The sequence below is a fragment of the Crocuta crocuta genome, unplaced genomic scaffold (genome assembly GCF_008692635.1).
Source record: "Crocuta crocuta isolate KB4526 unplaced genomic scaffold, BGI_CrCroc_1.0 scaffold28, whole genome shotgun sequence".
NCBI lineage: Eukaryota > Metazoa > Chordata > Mammalia > Carnivora > Hyaenidae > Crocuta > Crocuta crocuta.
The window spans coordinates 2,793,029-2,814,900 of record NW_027533256.1 but is presented as its reverse complement, the minus strand read 5'-3'; positions in this window follow the sequence as shown (position 1 = coordinate 2,814,900).

Here is a 21,872-nt window from a genome sequence, read left to right as displayed (position 1 = left end):
GGGGCAGCTTGTCTAATAGGGCACAAGAGAACTGGGAGGGGTCTCCAAATGGACGTGGACTCTCAGGAGGTTTCGGCAGAGATTGCTAGGTGACCCTAACAGCCATTCTCCCCCTGGCCGTGTGGCTCCCCAGAATAAAAGCAAGTTTCTCAGACTCCCTTGCAGCTAAGTGTGGTCACATGACCTAGTTCCAGCCAACCGGCAGTGAGTGGAGGCGTCCATGTGCCCCACTTGAGAACCAGCTTTCAAAGGAAGTGGTGCTCCGTCCTCAGCCCTTGTTCTTTCCTGCTCACTGCAAGATCTAAATATACCTGTGGAGCTCAAGCAACCGAATTAGACTTTGGTGTGGAAAGCACGTGTTGAGGATGTTAGTGCAATAAGTTAGAATGAATCTGTGTTCCTCATGTTTAGGGAGGTTCCACCTAAAGGTTCCACCATACCTTTCCTGGAATACCCACCTCTTGACCTTGTCTAACAAAGGAAGAAATTTTGGTCCTGTTTAATCCTGTTTTCAGATGCGTCCAGCCATGTCTGGTTTTAACTTTTGTTAGAATACAGAAGGTTTTGTGGAAATGCAGAAGTTACGAGAGCACATTGACAGAGGCATAGGAGTGATCCAGGACAGAAGGCAGGAGGGAGGATTCTGAAGAAAAGGAGATGGGATGTAGGCACTAACGGACAGGACAGCCCTGATAGAGGGTTGCCTCCACCATCATTGCATGGGGCTTGGAGGCAGAGATGTTTCCAGTAAAGCTGGCCTTGGAAAGATAGTCATTCACATCTGATGATGTCTGCTGAATTCTGGATGTGAAGGAGGCGTGAGCTTAGACCAAGGAGGAAGGGGAAGGTAAAGCTACCATTATGTACCACGGAAGGGGGGGGTCCTGCCAGCCTGAGCAGCCTCTGGGAGACCCCTCTCTTGTGGACTGGTCGGCCACGTCAGAGCAGGGTATGAAGAGGGTGAAGGACATGTCCACAGAGCCACCACGGCGTCTACCACCCCCCACTGGGCCTTGCTTAACAGTTACTTATGCCAGTCCCAGCTGCCATGGGAGACCCACTAAGCTTTACTGACCCATTTTTATAGCAATATGGGTGGCTTCCGAGCATCAGGGATACTCCAAGCAGAGCAGGCGCATTTTATTGTCCTTTTTTAAAAAATAAATAGAAGGGGCACCTGGGTGGTTCATTCAGTTGAACATCCCACTTCAATTTTTTTTTTTTATGTTTTATTTATTGCTGAGAGAGAAAGAGAGAGAGAGAGAGGGAGATACAGAATTTGAAACAGCCTCCAGGCTCTGAGCTGGCTGTCAGCACAAAGCCTGACACGGGGCTCGAACTCATGAACCGTGAGATCATGATCTGAGCCAAAGTCGGTCGCTTAACTGACTGAGCCACCCAGGCACCCCTAAACGTCCCACTTCAGCTCAGGTCTTGGTCTCACAGTTTGTGAGTTCGAGCCCCACGTTGGACTCTCTGCTGTCAGCGCAGAGCCCACTTTGGGTCCTCTGTCCCCCTCTCTCTGCCCCTCCCCCACTTGCATTCTATCTCTCAAAAATAACATTTTTTTAAAGTCTTAAAAAAAAAATAAAAAGAAGAGATGGACAGCCCCAACTCATAAAAGGACTGGCTCTACTGTAACCAGTGACTTAGTTTCCAGGCCAGGTCCTACAGCTGTAATTACCAAGTATCTAGTTGAATTATAGTGCAGACTGCAAGCCTGAGGTATGGATTATGGGAACAAAAACCAGTATGGGGGTGGGAAGGGAAAGAGGCTGAGAGTTTCTTCCCCTTTTCCTGGAGCCGTAGTTGGCTGTAAATAAAATTTTCAGTGGCGGAAAATGGTGGTCTTTATTGTCCTCTGATGTCTTCCTTGCCCCTCTGCCTTGGTCCAGTTTCTGTCCCAGTGCTGCGTTTACTCCTCCTGGGCTCCTCACTGCCACACCTCTCTGTGTACAGGCCAGAGGGTGGGGAATAGGGAGGAAGGAGCTCCAATAGAAGAGGGACTTGGTGGGGCGCCTGGGTGGCTCAGTTGGTTAAGGGTCCAACTTCAACTCAGGTCATGATCTCCCGGCTCATGAGTTTGAGCCCCACGTCGGGCTCTGTGCTGACAGCTCAGAGCCTGGAGCCTGCTTCAGAGTCTGTGTGCCCCTCTCTCTCTGCCCCTCCCCTGCTTTCTCTCTCTCTCTCTCTCTAAACTAAATATTTAAAAATTTTTTAAAGTTAAAAAAAAAAGAGGGACTTGGTGCTCGAGTTCTCCCTATTCTCAGCCTCTTGATGTTGAGCAAAATGCATTTCCAAACCTTGGATTTCTTTTTTGTAAAGTCAGGAGAATAGGAAAACTCACCTCCCGAGTTTATAGTAAGAATCAAGTGAAATAACGTTTGTAAAACATCGGTAGGCCGTGAGGAGCTCTGTTAACTGAGAAGGAGGTCTTAAGGCCAGACTACTGAGAATCTTCACGTTAGCCTGCTTTTGATGGAAGAAAATCCCACAAGAACTAGTTCAGGCCTAAGGAGGTGGGGTTCACTCACAGAACCAAAACCAGAACTTGAAACTAGAGTGACTCTGGAAACTGGGGGCTGATCCTGTGGGTTGTCCAGGCCATGAGCCCTCCAACCCAGCCTGTTTTCCCTAGTGCTCAGTTTACACCTCTCCAACGTGACTCTAACTCTAGGTTGGTATGAACGAATCCCAAGAAACTAGTCTCTAACCAGTCCAGTTCTGGTCATATGCCCACTCCTGGACCCATCAGTTTAGTGAAAGAGGGAAGATTCCATACTTGGACCAGGTCTAGGTCAAATGCACATCCCTGTGGTCTGTGAAGCAACATCTGTGTGCCAAAGAAAAGATGGTGTGTGTGAGACGGACCTCACAATGCCTGGCAGAGATCTGTACGGCCGGTGTTCCTTAGGTCATAAGCAGTCCCCCCAGGTTTTACGCAGAATAGTAACATGGTCATGTCTGGGCTTTAGGAAGGTCCCTACGAGGGGCGCCTGGGTGGCTTAGTCGGTTAAGCGTCCGACTTTCGCTTAGGTCATGATCTCGCGGTTCGTGGGTTCGAGCCCCGCGTCGGGCTCTGTGCTGACTGCCTGGAGCCTGTTTCAGAGTCTGTGACTCCCTCTCTCTCTGACCCTCCCCTGCTCACGCTGTCTCTCTCTCTCTCTCTCCTAGAAATAAATAAAACATTAAAAAAAATTATAAAAAAAATGTTTAAAAAAAAAAAAGGAAGGTCCCTACGAAGGTAGTTGTTGGAAGAGTGCATTGGAGAGAGCAAAGATTGAAGCAAAGAACAGTCAGGAAGGACACTATTGCAATGGCTCAGAAAGTTGACGATGTGCTAATGGGAAGAGATGACCAGGTTGAAAGTACACGCAGGAGGTAGGATTGAGGGGTGACCTAATTAGATGGGGAGATGAGAAATAGACATCGTCTCCTGGCTTCATAGATAGGCATGCTCTTCACTGAGAAGGAATTCGAGTGACCCTGCATGTGTGTGGTGACAGGTGGCAGCTTGGACCTCTTCCCTTGAAGTGTCCCAGGACAGAGGCAAGAGGTGCAGTTTGCCAGTTGGGGTTTAAGAGAGACATTTAAGCAGAAGCTATACATTTGGGCACTGTTTTTGTTTTTTTTAACAGTTAAAAATTTTTTTAATGTTTATTTATTTTTGAGAGAGAGAGACAGAGCATGAGTGAGGGAGGGGCAGAGAGAGAGAGTGAGGGAGACACAGAATCCGAAGCAGGCTCCAGGCCCTGAGCTGTCAGCACAGAGCCTGACGCAGAGCTTGAACCCACAAACTGTGAGATCATGACCTGAGCCGAAGTCGGTGCTTAACCAACTGAGCCATCCAGGCGCCCCAACAGGTTGTTTTTTTTTTAAACATTTATTTATTTTGAGAGAGAAAGAGCACACAAGCAGGAGAGGGGCAGAGAGACAGGGAGAGAGAAAATCCCAAGCAGGCTTCGCGCTGTCAGTGCAGAGCCCCATGCAGGGCCCGAACTCACAAACCATGGCTGATCTTCTGACATGGGTCATGAGATCATGACCTGAGCTGAAAACCAAGAGCGGGACACTCAACTGACGGAGCCACCCAGGCGGCCCTGGGCACTGTCTTGATGAGAGCATGTGTTTGGCTCCCATAACAGCAACCCCACTACATTGCTTTAACCAGGTCAGTTCTGTCGATGTTTGTTTCTATACTTGTTGGAAAACTCTGGCATAACGAAAAGTCCAAAGGTAAGCAGGGCGAGGTGGGTCAGAGTTCCACAGTGTCGTTCGGGTCCCAGGTCCGCTTGGTAGGTCCTCTCTGGCTCACCTTCCCGAGGAAGCTGTCGTCCGCAGAGCCAGCTTGTGGTCATACACTGGCTGCTCCAGCTCCAGTCCCCACATGCAGAGTCATGAACACGGGGATTTGGGGGGCTGTACTAAGGCCCTGCCCGAACCTCCCCTCCGTGCATAGGACGGAGAGGCACCCACACACACACCTGCGGCAAAGCAGAGCATAGGTGGATGCAGCAGGCATCATGGGTGCCTCTCCTGGTCCCTCTCACAGCTCTGGGGGGTGGGGGTGGGGGGAGCTTCTGCTGGTCCCTTGGGAGACTGTCCCTGGGGAGTCTTGCTGGGCAGCTCCTGCTATGTGCACACACTGCCATCTAGGGGCAGTTGGCTGAACTGTTTGTCAAGCCACTGCTGGGTGTGTATGTGTTGGGGCAGGAGAGGAGGGCTTTACAGTCCGTGATGTCGCCTTCCTCCTTGGAGCTTTCCTTCTCCTGGCTCTCCTATTTACCCCCCCCCCCAAAAGACCACGTAGTGCACACCCAACTCCTTGGAGTGTCCTCATCTCCCCTCCCTGTAAGTGTTGCTGTTCTTCCCAGACTCTGTGCTAAGCCCTTTCCCCGCCCCGCACCCGCGTCCTCACCTCCACAGGCTGTGAGGCCCCAGCCACGCCCGTGTCTTTACATGTCTTCTGTGCACTGGCCACACTTCATGTTTCTTGCCAGTCTTGTTCTCTCTCCTGAGCCCCCGCCTCAGTCTAGAATGAAAATCGGATCCCATCAGCCCTCTCCCCTAAACCATGAGAAGTTCTTTTCACTGAATGTCCTACAGAGGCTGGCCACGTCTGGTCACTGTAACCACATCCCAGACCACAGGCCGCCCTCACACTCAGTGACCGGCCTGCCACCTCTAGTATAATGGTGGCCGCACGGACCACCCTTCAGGATCAGGTGTTGGAATCTGATTCCGCCCCTGGCAGAAGGAAGCCGCCTCACGTAGGGATCTAGGACCCAAGGCTCTCCAAAGTCCCCTTTGCTCATTTCTGGACAACTGATGAGTGACTCCAGCCCCTGCCTCCCCATGGGGTCAGTCAAGGCGTCCCTTGGAATGGCCTCACAATTCGTTTTCTCCCGCCAACGCATCCCACTTCCCCTCACTTTCTGCACACAGATCTCTGAATCCACTTCTGTGTCCTGTGCCCTTGGCCTTCACACATGCCGTTACCTCTGCTCAGATGACCTCCCTTCACCTGTGTGAAAACCACTCGGGAGGTAGAAAAACACTCAGGCGGGTCCCTTAGCCAGGTCCTTTAGGATATGTGTGGGGGTGTGTCCACGTCACCGACACCCAGAGCATCATTCCTATTTTGCCACTCGTTCCCCGCCTTGTTTCTACCGCTGCAGCTGCTCCTGGCCAGCTGGTCCCCAACTTGCCCAGGGCTCCTGCCCGGCTTCTGCCCTCTGCCTCCTCTGTGAGCCTATGGCTTTTGGCCCCACATTCAGGTGCCCTGGCGAATTGCTGATTGCTTGGGTCAACTGCCGCCACCCACATCCTTTCTTGGGCAGGACGTCTGTGCCGGTCTTATAGATATGCCTGGCCAGACTTCGAGTCTGGGACCCACCCCAGGTCCAGTCACTGTGTCCAGGATGGATGGTCTGTGGCACAGAGATGTGGCGAGGAGCCTCCCGTGGGAGGGTAGCATGCCAGCTCTCTGAGATCCCCAGGAGAGGGCAGTGAGGGGTGGCACACGGACACCTGTCTATTCGGTCTGCTGCAAGGGCTGCTGACCCCATATAATAAATAAAACGAACTTAGATCCGTGCATTAGCATTTTGTAACCAGTCTCAGGGTGAGTATGCAGATCCGGTTTTTGTGATTACTACACTCTTACTCGTTGATTTTTAAAGGCAGTTGAAACATTTATGAGACTCTGAATCGTTAGAATTAGGAAGTGTAATTGATTATGCATAACGTTTAAGTGTTCGGGGAAATCTGTTTTGTTGAACTGATAAAAATTCAACGTATTCATTGTAGAAATAATGCAGGCATGCCTCATTTTGTGCTTTGCTCTGTGACGCTCTGTGGACATTGCACTTTTTACAAACTGAAGGTCTGCGGCAGCCTTGCACTAAGAAAGTCTATCGGTGTCTTTTTTTCCAAAAGCCTTTGTGCCCTCATGTCTCTGTGTTATGTTTGTAATTCTCTCCGTATTTCAGACTTTTTCATTATTATTATATTTGTTATGTGGATCTGTGATCAGTGATCTTCGACGTCGCTATTGTAATCGTGTGGGGCGCCACAAAGCACACCCATGTAAGACGACGAACTCCATTGATCCATGTTGTATGTCTTCTGACTGTTCCACCGACTGGCCGTTCCCCCATCTCTCTGCCTCTCCTCGGGTCTCCCTGCTTCCTGAGACACAACAATACTGAAATTAGGCCAATTAATAACCCTACAGTGACCCCCAAGTGTTCAAATGAAAGGAACGGTCCATGGATGCAACACATTGCATTGTTGTCTTATTTTCAGAAAGCTACCTGGGTGGCTCAGTCGATTAAGAAGCTGACTTCGGCTCACAGTTTGTGAGTTCGAGCCCTCCGTTGGGCTTTGTGCTGACAGCTCAAAGCCTGGAGCCTGCTTCAGATTCTGTGTCTCCCTCTCTTTCTTCCCCTCCCCTACAGTCTCTCTCTCTCTCTCTCTCTCTTAAATATAAATAAATATTTTAAAAATTTACAAAAAGATTGAAAGAAAAAAAAGAAATCACCACCACCCCAGCCTTCGGCAGCCACCACCTTAATCGGTCTTGGCCATCCACACAGAGGCACGGCCCTCCATCAGCAAAAAGGTTACAACTAGCTGAAAGCTCAAATGATAATACAGTATGTTTTTAAGGAATTCTTTTAATTCTCAATAAAGTGAGGATCTTTTCAATTCCATGCATTCCTTTTTTTTATGTTTATTTATTTACTTTGAGAGAGAGACAGTGCAAGTTGAGGAGGGACAGAGAGAGAGGAGAGAGAGAGAATCCCAAGCTAGATCCACATTGCCAGCACAGAGCCCAATGCGAGGCTCGAACCCACGAAGCCGTGAGATCATGACCTGAGCTGAAAGGAAGAGTCAGATGCTTAACTGACGGAGCCACCCAGGCACGCCATAAAGTATTTTTTGATTGAGCTACATACGTTGGTTTTTTTTAGACGTAATGTTAATACACACTTAATAGATTTAAGTAATAGATATAGTGTAAACATAACTTTTATATGCACCGGGAAACCAAAGAATTGATTTGACTTGCTTTGTTGCGATATTCGCTTTACTGCAGTTGTATGGAACCAAACCCACAGTATCTCAGAGGTGTGCCTATATGTGAATATTTAGAGAAGTGCTAACTGTTGCAACTTTCCTACATTGCACATTAGACAGGTGTAGAGTTAGACGTGTTTCTCTGTGCACAGAGCCCCTTGGGCTTTAAAGAACAGCTGTGGGGAGCCCCATGGGGTGCTGGGAGCCAGTCAAGGGGGCAAGATCCGCACTATCTGTGCACCAGGGGATGGGAGGGTGTTTTTCCTGTGCTGTGCCACCTGGCCCAGCTGGAGCCGGTGGGAGGGGTTGGCCCCACGCACTTGGTTGAGGGGTTCACCGCTGGTGACCCCTGCAGCCCTCACCCCACGCAAGCCTGAGGTTGGCTCCAATGTTGTCTTGAGTCTTGAAGGCTGAGGAGGAGATGAGAGCCAGATAAGGGTGGCTGAGACCTGTGCCCGGCAGAAGGTTCAACAGCTCCTTGCTTCAAAGGGCAAACAGCACCGCCTACCCTCGAAGCTGGCTGTGTCTCTGGGCGCAGCCCCCCACCCCCTCCGGTTCAAAGGGTGCCCATCTCCTCCTCCTCCTGTGTATGAGCAACTCTGGGGAAGGGCTTGGCCGCAGAATCGGCCTTCTCTCCCCCAAGCAAGCCTAGCACAGGCAGAAAGCGTGTAAGGAAGGCTTGACGCCAACTGGGTCTACTGGCTCCAAAAGAGGAGATCTCCCACGTGTCTGCCGTATGAATGCCGTACAGTTTGATGTGGCCCGAGTTTAGCACCACATCCATAACCCTCTCTGAGGGGGTGGGGGGAGAGCGCGAGAACTTCCGATCAGTGAAGCAGCTGTTGAGGTTTACTAAGCACATAGGGTAGTGCTATTTTCAGTATGTTGTTTAAGACGTTTAACTAGTCCGTGCATTCACACGGAACAAATGAGTTTAAAGGGGACATTTTCCCCAGCCACCGGTAACCTGTTCCTAGAGAAATACTGTTACCAGTTTTTCAAGTCTTTTCCCGTCAGTATGTTATGGCAGACACTGCTAGATGAACCCTCAAATCCATACTGTTTTCTTTTCTTAGGGATAGACTCGCCAGCGTTTAACAGGCTATAAAGCCATCCGTAATAAAGACTACATTTCCCAGCCACCCTTGTAGTTAAGGGCAGCCCTGAGTCCTAGCCAATGGGATGTAAGCAAAAGTGATGTGCACCTCCCTCAGGTCATATATATATGTTCATATTTATAATAATATAATATTATAATATAATATATATATATTTTTAAGTTTTATGTATTTAAGTAATCTCTCTACCCAACATGAGACTTGAACTCATAACTCCAAGATCAAGATTTGCATTTTCCTCTGACTGAGCCAGCCAGGCGCCCCCTTCCAGATTATATCTAATTGGAAAGAAGTATATTTAGCATTTGGCAAAATTCAACATTCCTTCATGGTAAAAACGCTCAACAAATTAGGTATAGAAGGACCATTCCTCAATGTAACGAAGACCACATATGACAACCTCATAGCCAACATCATACCCAATGGTGTAAAGTTAAAGGCCTTTCCTCTAAGATCAGAAACAAGACAAGGATCCCCCCCTCCCCCCCATTTCTATTCGACATAGTACTGGAAGCCCTAGGCATAGCAATTAGGTAAGAAAAAGAAATAAAAGGCATCCAAATCAGAAAGGAAGAAGGAAAATGATCTTTACAGATGATATGATATTAAAAAAAACATAAAGACTCCACCAAAAACTGCTAGGACTAATAAATTAATTCAGTAACATCACAGGATACAATACCACGCAGAAAAGGGGGAAAAAATACTCAGATTATTAGAATCAGGAATAAAAGAAGAGCCATTATTATAAACTTTTCAGACATAAAAGGATGCTAATAGAAAAAAGAAAGCAATCCTATTTACAGTAGCATCAAAACACAATAAAATATTTAGGGATAAATTTAACCAAGGAAGCAAAAGGCCTGTACACTGAAAACTATAAGACGTTGATGAAAGAGACTAAAGAAGACACAAATAAATGGAAAGATACCCCATGTCCTTCTATCGGAAGAATAAATATGGTGAAAATATCCACGTTACCCAAAGCGATCTACAGGTTCACTGAAATCCCTATCAAAACTCCAATGGCATTTTTCACAGATATAGATAAAACTATCCTAAAATTTGTACGAAACCACAAAAGACCCTGAATAGCCAAAGCAATCCTCAGGAAAAAGAACAAAGCTGGAGGCATCACACTGCCTGATTTCAAGCTATATTACAAAGATACAGTGATCAAAATAGGATAGTACTGGCCTGAAAAGCAGGCATACAGACAAGTGTAACAGAATGGAGAGCATATGACATGCTCATCTATTTGGGAGTTTTTTAATGGATTTTTTTTTTTTTTTGGTCAAATTGAGGAAGTTCCCCTCTATGCCTGTTTATTGAAGGTTTTTATCATGAGCGATTTTGGATTTTGTCAAGTGCTTTTTCTCTATCTATTGATATGATTATGTAACTTTTTTTCTTTAACCTGCTGTGATGGATTACATGAACTGATTTTTGAAAGGTTTTTTTATAATATTTTTTTAACATTTATTTATTTTTGAAAGACAGAGCATGAGCAGAGGAGGGCAGAGAGAGAGGGAGACACAGAATCCAAAGCAGGCTTCAGGCTTCGGGCTGTCAGTACAGAGCCCAGCACGGGGCTCGAACTCACGAACCGCGAGATCATGACCTGAGCTGAAGTCCACCACTTAGCTGACTGAGCCACCCAGGTGCCCCAGATTTTTGAATGTTGAACCACGTTATATACCCAGGATAAAGCCCACTTGTTTGTGGTGTATACTTCTTTGTATACATAATTGGATTGAGTTTGTGACTTTTTAAAGCATTTTGGCATTTATGTTCATGAGAGATATTCATCTATACTTTTCTTGTCATCTGGTTTTGGTATTAGGATAATGCTGGCCTCCTAGAACGAGTTAGGAAGTTTTCACTCTGCTTCTATCTTCTGAAAGAGACTTGAGAGAATTGGTATATTTCTCCTTTAAATGTTTGGTAAAAGTTCGGGGCGCCTGGGTGGCTTAGTCGGTTAAGCGTCCGACTTTCGCTTAGGTCATGATCTCGCGGTTCGTGGGTTCGAGCCCCGCGTCGGGCTCTGTGCTGACTGCCAGCTCAGAGCCTGGAGCCTGTTTCGGTCTGTGACTCCCTCTCTCTCTGACCCTCCCCTGCTCATGCTGTCTCTCTCTCTCTCTCTCCTAGAAATAAATTAAAAAAAAAAAAATTAAAAAAAAAATGTTTGGTAAAAGTTCACCAGTGAACCCATCTGAACCTTGTGTGTTTTAGAAGGCTATTAAATATCAAGTCAGTTTCTGTAATAGACATAGGCCTATTCAAATTGTCTATTTTTTCTTGTGTGTCTCTTATGGAAATTGTTCATTTCATGTAGGTTATCAGAGTTGTGGGTACAGAGCTGTTCACAGTATTCCCTTATTATCGTCTTGATGTCTAAGGAGACTATATTGAGGTCCACTCCTTCATTTCTGATGTTAGTAATTTGTGTCCTCTGTCTTTTCTTCTTAGTTAGCCTGGCTAGAAGCTTACCGATTTTAGTGATCATTTCAAAGAATCAACTTGTTGGTTTAGTTAATTTTCTCTATTCGTTTTTCTATTTTCAATTTCTTGATTTGCACTCTAGTTTTTATTTCTCGTCTTCTGCTTACTTTGGATTTAATTGCTCTTCTTTTTCTAGGTTCCTAAAATAGAAGGTTAGATTATTGATTTTAGATCTTTCTTCTTTTCTAATATATGCATTCAATGCTGTACATTTCCTCTAATCACTGCTTTCACTGCATCCCCCTAATTTCGCTAAGTTTTATTTTCGCTTTCACTTAACTAAAAATATTTTCATAATACTCTTGAGATTTCTTCCTTGACCCATATGTTAATTAGAAGTACATTGTTGACTCTCCAAGCATTGTGGGATTTCCAGCTCTGTGCCGTTGATTTCTAGTTTAATTCCACCATGGTCTGAGGGCAGACATTGTATAATTTCTATTCCTTTAACTCTGTGAAGTTGTGTTTTATGCCCCAAGCTGTCTATCTTGGTAAATGCTCCATGTGAGCTGGGGGAGAATGTGTATCTGCTGCTGCTGGATGAAGTAGTCTATAGATGTCCATTGTATCTGGTTGATTGATGATTATTGTTGAGTTCAATTATGTCTTTACTGTTTTCCTGCCTGCTGGTTCTTGTCTGATACATAGGCATTGAAGTCTCCAACTATAACAGTGAATTCATCTATTCTTTCTGTGGTTCTACCAGTGTTTGCCTTGTGTATTTTGATGCTCCCTCATTAGACACATACACGTTAGCGTTGCTTTGTCTTCTTGGAAAAGAATGCCTGTATCATATGTAATCCCTCTCTCTATCTCTGATAACTTTCCTTGCTCTGAGGTCAGCTCTGTCTGAAAGTAATACAGCTATTTTTGTTTTCTTTGGATTCATGTTAGCATGGTATAGCTTTCTCCATCTATTTACTTTTAATGTGTATGTGTCTTTATATTTAAAGTGGGTCTCTTGTAGATAACATATGGTTTGGTCCTGTCTTTTAATCCACTGTGACAGTATCTTTTCTTTTCATTTTCATTTTTTAATTTTTTTTTTTAATTTCTGAGAGAGAGAGAGACGATGTGAGCAGAGGAGGGTCAGAGAGAGAGGGAGACACAGAAGCCAAAGCAGGCTCCAGGGTCTGAGCTGTCAGCACAGAGCCAGACACAGGGCTCGAACTCACAAACTGTGAGATCATGACCTGAGTCAAAGTTGGATGCCCAACCAACTGAGCCACCCAGGTGCCCTTATGACAATATCTTTTCTTGGTGTATTTTGACCATTGTATTTCAAGTGGCTATTGATACGGTCGGATTAGTATCTATCATATTTGTTGCCTTTTTTGTTATTGTTCCTGTTTTTATCTTCCTCTTGTTTTTGTCTTTTGTGATTTTAACTGAGCATTTTATGATTCCATTTTCTCTTTCTTCATAGAGGAGTTATCCTTCCTTTTTTTACTTTTTTTAAAAAGTAAACCTAAAAAGTGATTGTCTAGAGCTTCAAGTATACATTTGCAACTAATACAAGTCCAGTTTCAAATGACTCTATACTACTTCATGAGCAGTAAGAGTACCTTATAATAACAAAATAATCCTCATCCCTCTGTCCCATCTACTGCATCATTGGGGTCATTCATTTTACTTTTACATAAGCATATATAATTGCACGTCATGTTACTATTTTTTTTGAACAAGCCCATCTATTAGGTCAATTATGAATGAGAAAAATATTTTTATTTTAACTTCACTGATTCCTTTGAGGTACTACCTTTCTTTATATAAACCTGAGTTTCTGATCTATATCATTTTCCTTCTCTCTAGAGCAGATATGCTTGCAAAAAAAGTCCCTCAATTTCTGTTTGTTTTAGAACATGTTAATTTCTCCTTTCATTTGTGAAGAATAATTTCACAGGACACAGAATTTTATGCTGGTGGTAGTTTCCTCCCCACAACCCTTGAAAAAATTATGCTCCACTCTCCTCTTCTTTGCCTAGTTTCTGAGGAGAAGTCACGTGTAATTCTTATCTTTGGTCTTTGATAGGTAAGATATTTTTCCTGTGATATATCAAGATATTTTTCTTTACTTTTCCTTTTCTGCAATTTTAATGTGATATACCTACGTGTAGGGTTTTTGTTGTTGTTGTTGTTGTTCTTGTGTGTGGTTTTTGTTTGTTTTTGTTTTCCATTTATCCTGCTTGGTGTTTCCTGGGTTTCCTGGTTCTGTGGTTTGGTGCCTGACATTAATTTAGGGGAAATTCTCAGCCATTATAGTTTCAGATATTTATCTTATTTCTCTCTTCTCTTTGTATTCTCATTATGCCTATGTTATGCCTCATTTTTTGTTGTCACCCGGTTCTTGGATATTTTGCTCCATTATTTTCAGTCTCTTTCCTTTGCTTTTCGGTGTGGAAAGTTTCTCTTGAGAAATCTTCAAGCTCAGAGTCTGTCCCCAGCTGTGTCCAGTCTCCCAGTGGGCTCTTCAGAGACATTCTTCATTTCCATTACAGTGTTTTCTATCTCCAGTTTTTCTTTTCTATACCTTCCTAGAATTTCTATTTCTCTGCTTCCATTGTCTGTCTGTTCTTGCAGACTGTCTACTTTGTCCATTAGGGTCCTTACCATATTAATCATCGTCATTTTAAATTCCCACTCTGATCACTCCAACATCCCTAGCATATCAGAGTCTGGTCCTGACGCTCATTTTGTCTCTTCAAACTTGGACTTCTGCCATTTAGTGCAGCTTGTCTTTTTTTATTGATGGCTGGACATGACGTACTGGATAAAAGGAGTTGCTGTAATAGCCCTTTAGAAACATGGTGGTAAAATTCAGTAGTGTGTGTGTGTTAACAGGGGACAGTGTCCTATAGTCCTATAGCTAAGTGTGATTCTTTTATCGAGCTTGTGCCTCTGGACCATGAACTTCACAAGTGCTTCTTAGCACATCCCAACCCTCCCCCAGACCCTCGTAGATGGCACAGAATGGCTACAGAGGGTCGCAGTGAGGTGTTTCCATTCTCTCGCATGGAAACTTAGAGCCTGCTGGAGTTAGGTGTGGTAGTCCCTCCTTATTCGCAGGAGATGTGCTCCAAGCCTCCTGGAGATGTGCTCCAAGCCTCCTGGTGGATACCTGAAACCATGGAAAATACTGAACTCTATATATACTGTGGTTTTTCCAACACGGACACACTTATGATAAAGTCTAAGAGATTAACAACAATGACTAACGATAAAATAGGATGCTTATAGCACTATTCTGTAATAAAAGTTACATGCATATGATCTCTTTCTTTCAAAATATCTTCCTGCACTGTACTCACCCTTCTGGTCGTGATGATGTGCGATGAGACAATGCCTATGATGGGATGAAGTGAGGTCAGGGATGGAGGGTATGCAACGTAGCGTGAGGTGTTCTATCGACCATCTGATGACATTTCAGAAGGAGGATCGTCTGCTCATGGCTTGTGGTTGACCGTTGGCAATTGAAACTGCAGAAAGCAAAACCACAGATAAGGGGGACTTCTCCTGGGTCAGTTCGGCTCTGATAAAACTGCATTGGGTTAGGCTCTGGTTAAATGGTTTTTCCCCAGTAGTTTGTTGGTCTTTCAACTTTGCATACTGTTGTCACGCCATACAAGGTCTATTATATTTTTAAATTTATTTTTAATCTTTATGTATTTTTGAGAAAGAGAGAGACAGAGTGTGAATGAGGGTGGAACAGAGAGAGAGGGAGACCCAGAATCCGAACATTTGGATGGGGCCCGTGTGGGGCTTGAACTCACAAACTGCGAGTTCATGACTGGAGCCAAAGTCGGACGCTCAACCGACTGAGCCACCCAGGTGGCCCGAGATCTGTTATTTTTGAGTGCCAGGCACTGTCCTGGCTGCTGAGGAAACCAGAGTGAACATGCCCAACATTCCTCTGCTTTCCTGGAATGTCCAATTCATTGATCCAATGGAGGATGAAATAACAGTACAGAGATCTGGGCAGTAGCTTTGGTCCTGATGACAGAACTGTCAGGCCTGTGGCTACCAAGTCTAGAATAGTCCCTATATCGTACAGATGGAGAAATAGGCCTACAGAAGGAAGAGACCAGCCCAAGGTTTCATGGCAAAGTGGTGGTCCAGCTCTGGAGGCTTCCTTAGAGCTCTTTTCTATCAAAAAGCTGCCCCTCCCCGGTGTTGAGTCTTGTAACATCATCTCCCCAGAACTCTATGTACCTCCTATAAAACGAAGGGTAGGATCAAGATTTTAACTGATTTGATCTGTGCTAAGGAGCATTTAGAGTAAGAAGCAGAAGCGGCACTAAAAAAATTTTTTTTAATTAAAAAATAATTTTAAAAAACAAAAGGGGGCGCTTGGGTGGCTCNTTAAAAAAAAAAAAAAAAGAGGCAGCACATCTTGCTAGAAGAAGAGTACAGGTCGAAGCATCCTGTGCTGGGAGCAAAGCTCTGCGAACAGCTGCCCGACACAGACACACCCAGAGAGGCATTTCCAGGGACTTGGGTCCCTCCCATCCCCATTCTAATTATGGCCCGACCAGCCCTGAGCAAGTACTTCCATAAGCAGAAATGTTGCTCATAAAATCTTTGGTTATTTTTTCTTTAATTTTTAGTGTTTATTGTTGAGAGAGAGAGAGAGAGACAGAGACAGAGTGTGAGTGGGAAAGAGGCAGAGAGAGAGGGAGACACAGAAACGGAAGCAGGCTCCAGGCTCCGAGCTGTCAGCACAGAGCCTGACACAGGGCTCGAACTCACAAACTGTGAGATCATGACCTGAGCTGAAGTCAGACGCTCAACCCAACTGAGCCACCCAGGAGCCCCTAAACTTTAAAAAAATAATAATAAAATAAAACAGATACTCTGTCCAAGGCTTAGGCATAAAAAAAGAAATTCCTTGGGCTTCTCAGATTTCACAATTGTTGCTCGGTTTAAGGGAGTGGTTTTCCACCTTACCTCCATAGCAGGGTCCCCAGGGAGCTTAAAAAAATAAATAATGAGGCCCCGGGTCCATCCCCAGAGATTCTGGTTTAACTGGCCTAGGACTGGTCCTGAGCAATAGGATTTTTTAAAGGGTAAAGCAACCAGATGGTGCTCAACCCTGGCTGCACACTGTTTATCATTCCATGTGTGTTTTCACACTTTACTACGTATGTATGGAGCTCGAAACAACACTGTTGTACATGTCTTAAAAATTTCTGAAAATTGCATCCTATTGAGTGTACCATTTGGAAGCTTGTTTTTCACCCTAGCGTTGTTTTGATGCATCCCGAGTTGATACTTATACCTCGAGTTCATTCACTATATCTGTTGTAGCGCATTAAAGCCTTTCCTCTACCCCATTATCTTCTGTCCCCTCTACTGCAAAATTCATCAGCAGTTAGTGTTCAGGCCCCACATCTTGGAGTCATCTTTGACTTTCTCTTTCATCCCACGTCCAGTTGCTCATGAAATCCTCTGCCTTCAAATATATCTGATGTGTGGCAATTTCTCACCCCTCTACTCACCCCTCTACTGCTACCAGATGGTTCCACCCACCATTATCTTGCCTGGATTTTTGCAATAGCATCGTAATCTCCCTGATCTGGTAGAACCTTGGGTCCTCTCCCATCTATTGTCTCAAAGCGGTCAGGACAATATAAGTCAGATCATGTTACCCCACTTTTCGAAGTTCGCCAGTGGATTTCCATTTCTCTTGGTAGAATTCAAAAATTCTCATTGTGACCTGCCAGAAGGACATGGCATGCATGTCTGTCATCTCTCCACCTTTTGATTTCGTCTCCTATCTCTCCCCACTCACTCATATTGATCTAGCCCCACCTGCTTTCTTTGTCCCTTGAACATAACAATCCCATCCCCACTGCTGGGCCTTTGTATGCAGTTGCTGTTTCCTCTGCCTGGAATGTTCTTCCTCCAATATTCATAAGACCGTGGAAATTAATAAAAGGAAACCTCACTAAAGTAGAGTCAGCAGGCTGGAAGGGGGGGGCACACCACTCAACATCAATTACAGGGAAAATGGTCAATTAGAGACACCCAAAAGAATCCACAAGAGGAAAGAATCATCAATTTCAGTCCCCAACAAGACAAGATGTATGTTGCATCTCCTGTAAGAAATTGACTACTCCTTGCAGCTCAGCCAATGAGAAACATGGTTGCCTTGAACCCTTGCTTTTCTCCAATGGACCTTCCTCCAGCATAACCCCTCCTAACTTCCTCCTTCTTCTCCATAAAATAACATGCCTTTCCTTTGTTTTTTGGGCTTGACTGTGGCTTTGCCACAGCTTGTGTGTCATGAGTTGCAAGTCTCTACTATTCACGAATAAATCCATTTTTGTCTGACAAAAACCTATTTTTAAAGGTCAACAAGACCTACTTTTTACTTCTCCCAGGTGTCTGACCAAATGTCATTTTTTGAAAGAGGCCCTTCTGGCCAGCTGTCTCCGGTCCGCACACACCCCCTCACTCCTTGTGCTCTTACTGAATTATGGGAAGCACTGACTCCTACTTTCAGCTAGGTTGTTGGGTTGGCCTGGACCATCATTACATAACACAGGTATACCAAGAAAAAGCATGACCTTGCAAGGATTCCGCCCACCATCGCCCCTGCAAATCCAGGGAGCGCCCACAATCATCCTTTATGGTAATTGCTTTAAATACAAACTAACCTCTCTAGAAACCCTTCTCATTTAAACCTAAAAAAGGATTTGAGGGGTCAAACCATAACAAGACAGGGGTGTCTGGGTGGCTCAGTCAGTTAAATATCGACTTCAGCTCAGGTCATTATCTTATAGTTCATGAGTTTGAGCCCCCTGTTGGGTTCTGTGCTGATAGCTCAGAGCCTGGAGGCTGCTTTGGATTCTGTGTCTCCCTCTCTCTCTCTGCCCCTCCTCTGCCCCTCCCCTACTTCCACTTTGTCTCTCTCTCTCTCTCTCTCTCTCTCTCTCAAAAATAAACATTTAAAAAAAAAACAAATTAAAAAAAATTTTAAAAAGGGGGGCACCTGGGTGGCTCAGTCGGTTAAGCGTCCGACTTCAGCTCAGGTCATGATCTCACAGATTGTGGATTCGAGCCCCATGTCAGGCTCTGTGCTGACAGCTCAGAGTCTGGAGACTGTCTTCGGATTCTGTGTCTCCCTCTCTCTCTCTCTGACCCTCCCCTGCTCATGCTGTCTCTATCTCTCTCACAAAAATAAATAAAACATTAAAAAAAAACCACACAGAACAAGATAACTTATCCTTCCCCTCCCCCCGAATATAAGCTCACAGATATATACTTGCCCACTTGCCACATGGGACACGAGCAACTGAAAATGGAGGGAAGGTAGCCAGGGCTGAGGAGTGGTGTTCAGTCTGGACCCTCAGATTCAATCTACCCACTACATACACGATCCCCTACATACAGCTTTTCCCTACAGCTCACCTTCCCTACCAGCCCCCCAGCTGTCCATCACCCCAGATATGCCTGGCTCTGGGAAAACAGACACTGCTTTCCACGTGCCACTCAACCCCCCAGTGAAATCGTTTTATTTAATTTTCAAGTAGTCATCCATGTGAAAAGCGCGGTGCTTTTGAGAAATCAGTGTATTGGGCAAGAAGACGTTGAATCAGGTGAGCAAAAACGGATCAGGCTTCTGCCTGTTTCCCCGTACCTACTATTCACCTTTCCTCTGGTTACATCTTGGTTCAGGGACTTGATCCTCCCTGAAATGACGTCTTTATCCAAATTTCCACCTTGTGTTGGGGGAACCCCCCACATCCATGTCCAAACAGTCCCTGACCCTTGCCACCTGAAGTCTGTTTTCCAAACTCACCAGAGATTATCAAGAGCAGCACGGTTCTGGGAAGTTCTCATAAAGGTGTGAGTGCTGGTCTTCCGAACTTGACACTGAGCTCTTTGGGGATGGTTCTCAGCCTTGACTACAGTTTGGAACTGCAGCAGGATTCTTGCGCGGAGAGTCATGACACCAAGGCTTTTCTCTCCAGGAAGCGACTTGATTCATGCCAGCTCTGCTCAGTTGGGTTCGTACTCAAAGAACCGAGCCCCAAAGAACCAAGCTCTGAATGCTACGTGGTGTAGTTTTTTAATATATTTTCTACTTCTATGTCTCCCATATATGGTAACACACAAACATGCAGTCTGATTAAGTGGTCTCATTTTACAAGGTCGTGAGGGATGTTGTCACTTACTCCCATAGCCAGGTTACCTTGAGATTTCTTTTTCTTTCCTTAGGGAGGGGACCCTACCACAGAATCATCCTGTACCTTTACGAAATATTGTTGCCTGGGTCCTAGCCCACAGAGATTCTGATGTAATGGACCTGGGGGTGTGAACAGGCATCAGATTTTTTTTAACCCTCCCCAAGTGGCCCTACTGTGTATCCACATTGAGATACACAGGTGGTTTCTCAACCAAGCTTTCTAGACTCTGTCTTGGAGTCTCTTTCTTGGAGTCTCTTGGCAGTTCGCATTATTACGGATTGTCAGTTCCTTTCCAAATAATGCAAAGGGAACCTGCTAATGAATGGTTGTCAAAGGCTGTCGAAGCTTCAAAGCCCAAAGCCCTCAGATATTACTATCTTTGATTTGCAGGGCTTTTTAGATTCTTGCTTCTCAGAGTGTGAGCCACGGACTAAGAGAACACCAAAGCCATCAGGAGCTTGTTAGAAATGCAGAAACTCCAGGGGCACCTGGGTGGCACAGTCGGTTAGGCGTCCAACTCTTGATCTCGGCTCCGGTCATGATCTCACGGTCAGTGAGTTCAAGCCACGCATCGGGCTCTGCACTGATGTTGCTGACCCCGCGCTGGATTCTGTCTCTCCTCTCTGACCCTCCCTCACTTGTGTTCTCTCGCTCTCGCTCTTGTTGTCTCTTGAAATAAACTTTAAAAAAAGAAGAAAGAAATGTATAAACTTCAGCCTCAGCCCAGTCTTGAGAAATGCAAAACTTTGAGCACAAACGATTTTGTCCACCCTCTGCTCCCCACACCAGGAGACTTGAACACACACTAATGGAGTTTCTAGCAGCTGAAGACTGTTTCCCAGGGATAACCCAGCCTTCCCTTCAGTCCCTGCCTGGAAATGTTGAAGGCTGCCAAAAGAATTTATCTTTGGTTTCAGCCAAACACCTGACCATAGCCCTCTGACCTCCCTTTTCTGAAAACATTTACTTAGTTTACGATGGTCAATCCTTTCTCTCTTGCTTTGAGATGTCTGTGCATCTCCTGACACCCAGGAGTGTCTGGTCAAGGACTTGAGTGTCATCTCTTTGAAATATACCCATCAGTGCAGATAAGGCTCCGTCTCCCAGTCTCTGTGGGAGGGAGAAGTTTAACCTGATGATAAGCCAGCCAGTTAACAGACACAGATAGCCTAGTCACATCGACCAATCTCCACCACCCACTTTCAGTAGCTTTCCACTTCTCTGACTCTGCTCAAGCCATCATTTGTCTCCATGCCTAACCACCCCCGCCCCGAACTACATCTCCCTTTAAAATTCCAGTCTCAGGGCACCTGGGTGGCTCAGTTGGTTAAGCATCCGACTTAGGCTCAGGTCATGATCTCACAGCTGGTGAGTTCAAGCCCCACGTCAGGCCCTGCGCTGACAGCTCAGAGCCTGGAGCCTGCTTCGGATTCTGTGTCTCCCTCTCTCTCTGCCCCTCCCCTGCTTGCACTTGTCTCTCTCAAAAATATAAACATTTAAACATTTGTTTTAAAAATAATAAAGTAGGGGCGCCTGGGTGGCTTAGTCGGTTGGGCGTCCGACTTTCGCTCAGGTCATGATCTCACGGTTTGTGGGTTCGAGCCCTGCGTCGGGCTCTGTGCTGACTGCCAGCTCAGAGCCTGGAGCCTGTTTCAGAGTCTGTGACTCCCTCTCTCTCTGACCCTCCCCTGCTCACGCTGTTTCTCTCTCTCTTAGAAATAAATAAAACATTAAAAAAATTAAAAAAAATAAATAAAATAAAAATAATAAAGTAAAATTCCAGTCTCTGCTCCACCTCTGCACAGAGCCCAGTGGAGCTCATCCTACATGGGGGCCTCTCCCCTACCGCAGTGCTCATTGAAGAAACTTGTCCTTCCTGGCTTTAACTGGCATCCGGCTTTTCTTTAACAGCCTTCATTTTAACAAGAGGCTTAGGTGATCTCCATGTACATGCAAGTTGGAGGAGCATCGTTTTACACCCATCACCCCCTCAATGACTCCTAAGAAGCAGCCCTGAAGGGTAGACAGCAGACACGATCCCCACTGCACATGAGGACCCGGCAGTGAAACAGTGGGCGAAGGAGGAAGTTTGTTCTCGTGCGGCCATCCCCGCCACGTCCTTGCGGGTTCCACTCTCTAGTTGCAAAAGACCGGTTTCAGAATCCCGTGTTTTCTAGACACCCGGGAATTTGAGAGTCTGTGGTGGAGTCCCAGGGAGCACGGCTTCTGGGGACTGAGTCACTATGCCGACCTTGGTCAAGTACTGAAGAGTGTTCTCTCGAAGCCCGCGGGAGCCTGGCCCTTCGCAGGCCGTGTGCTTGCCGTGAAGTCAGACCCAGGCATGGTCTCAGTTCTGAACCCGCTGCACACCGTGCTCCCTGCTGAGGCCCTCCTACTTCCCGGCCGTTATCTCCGACTCAGTCTCTGTCCTTGCTTTCCCAGGTAAACACGGACTCCCCTCCTCCTGGCTGGTCTGCTCCCT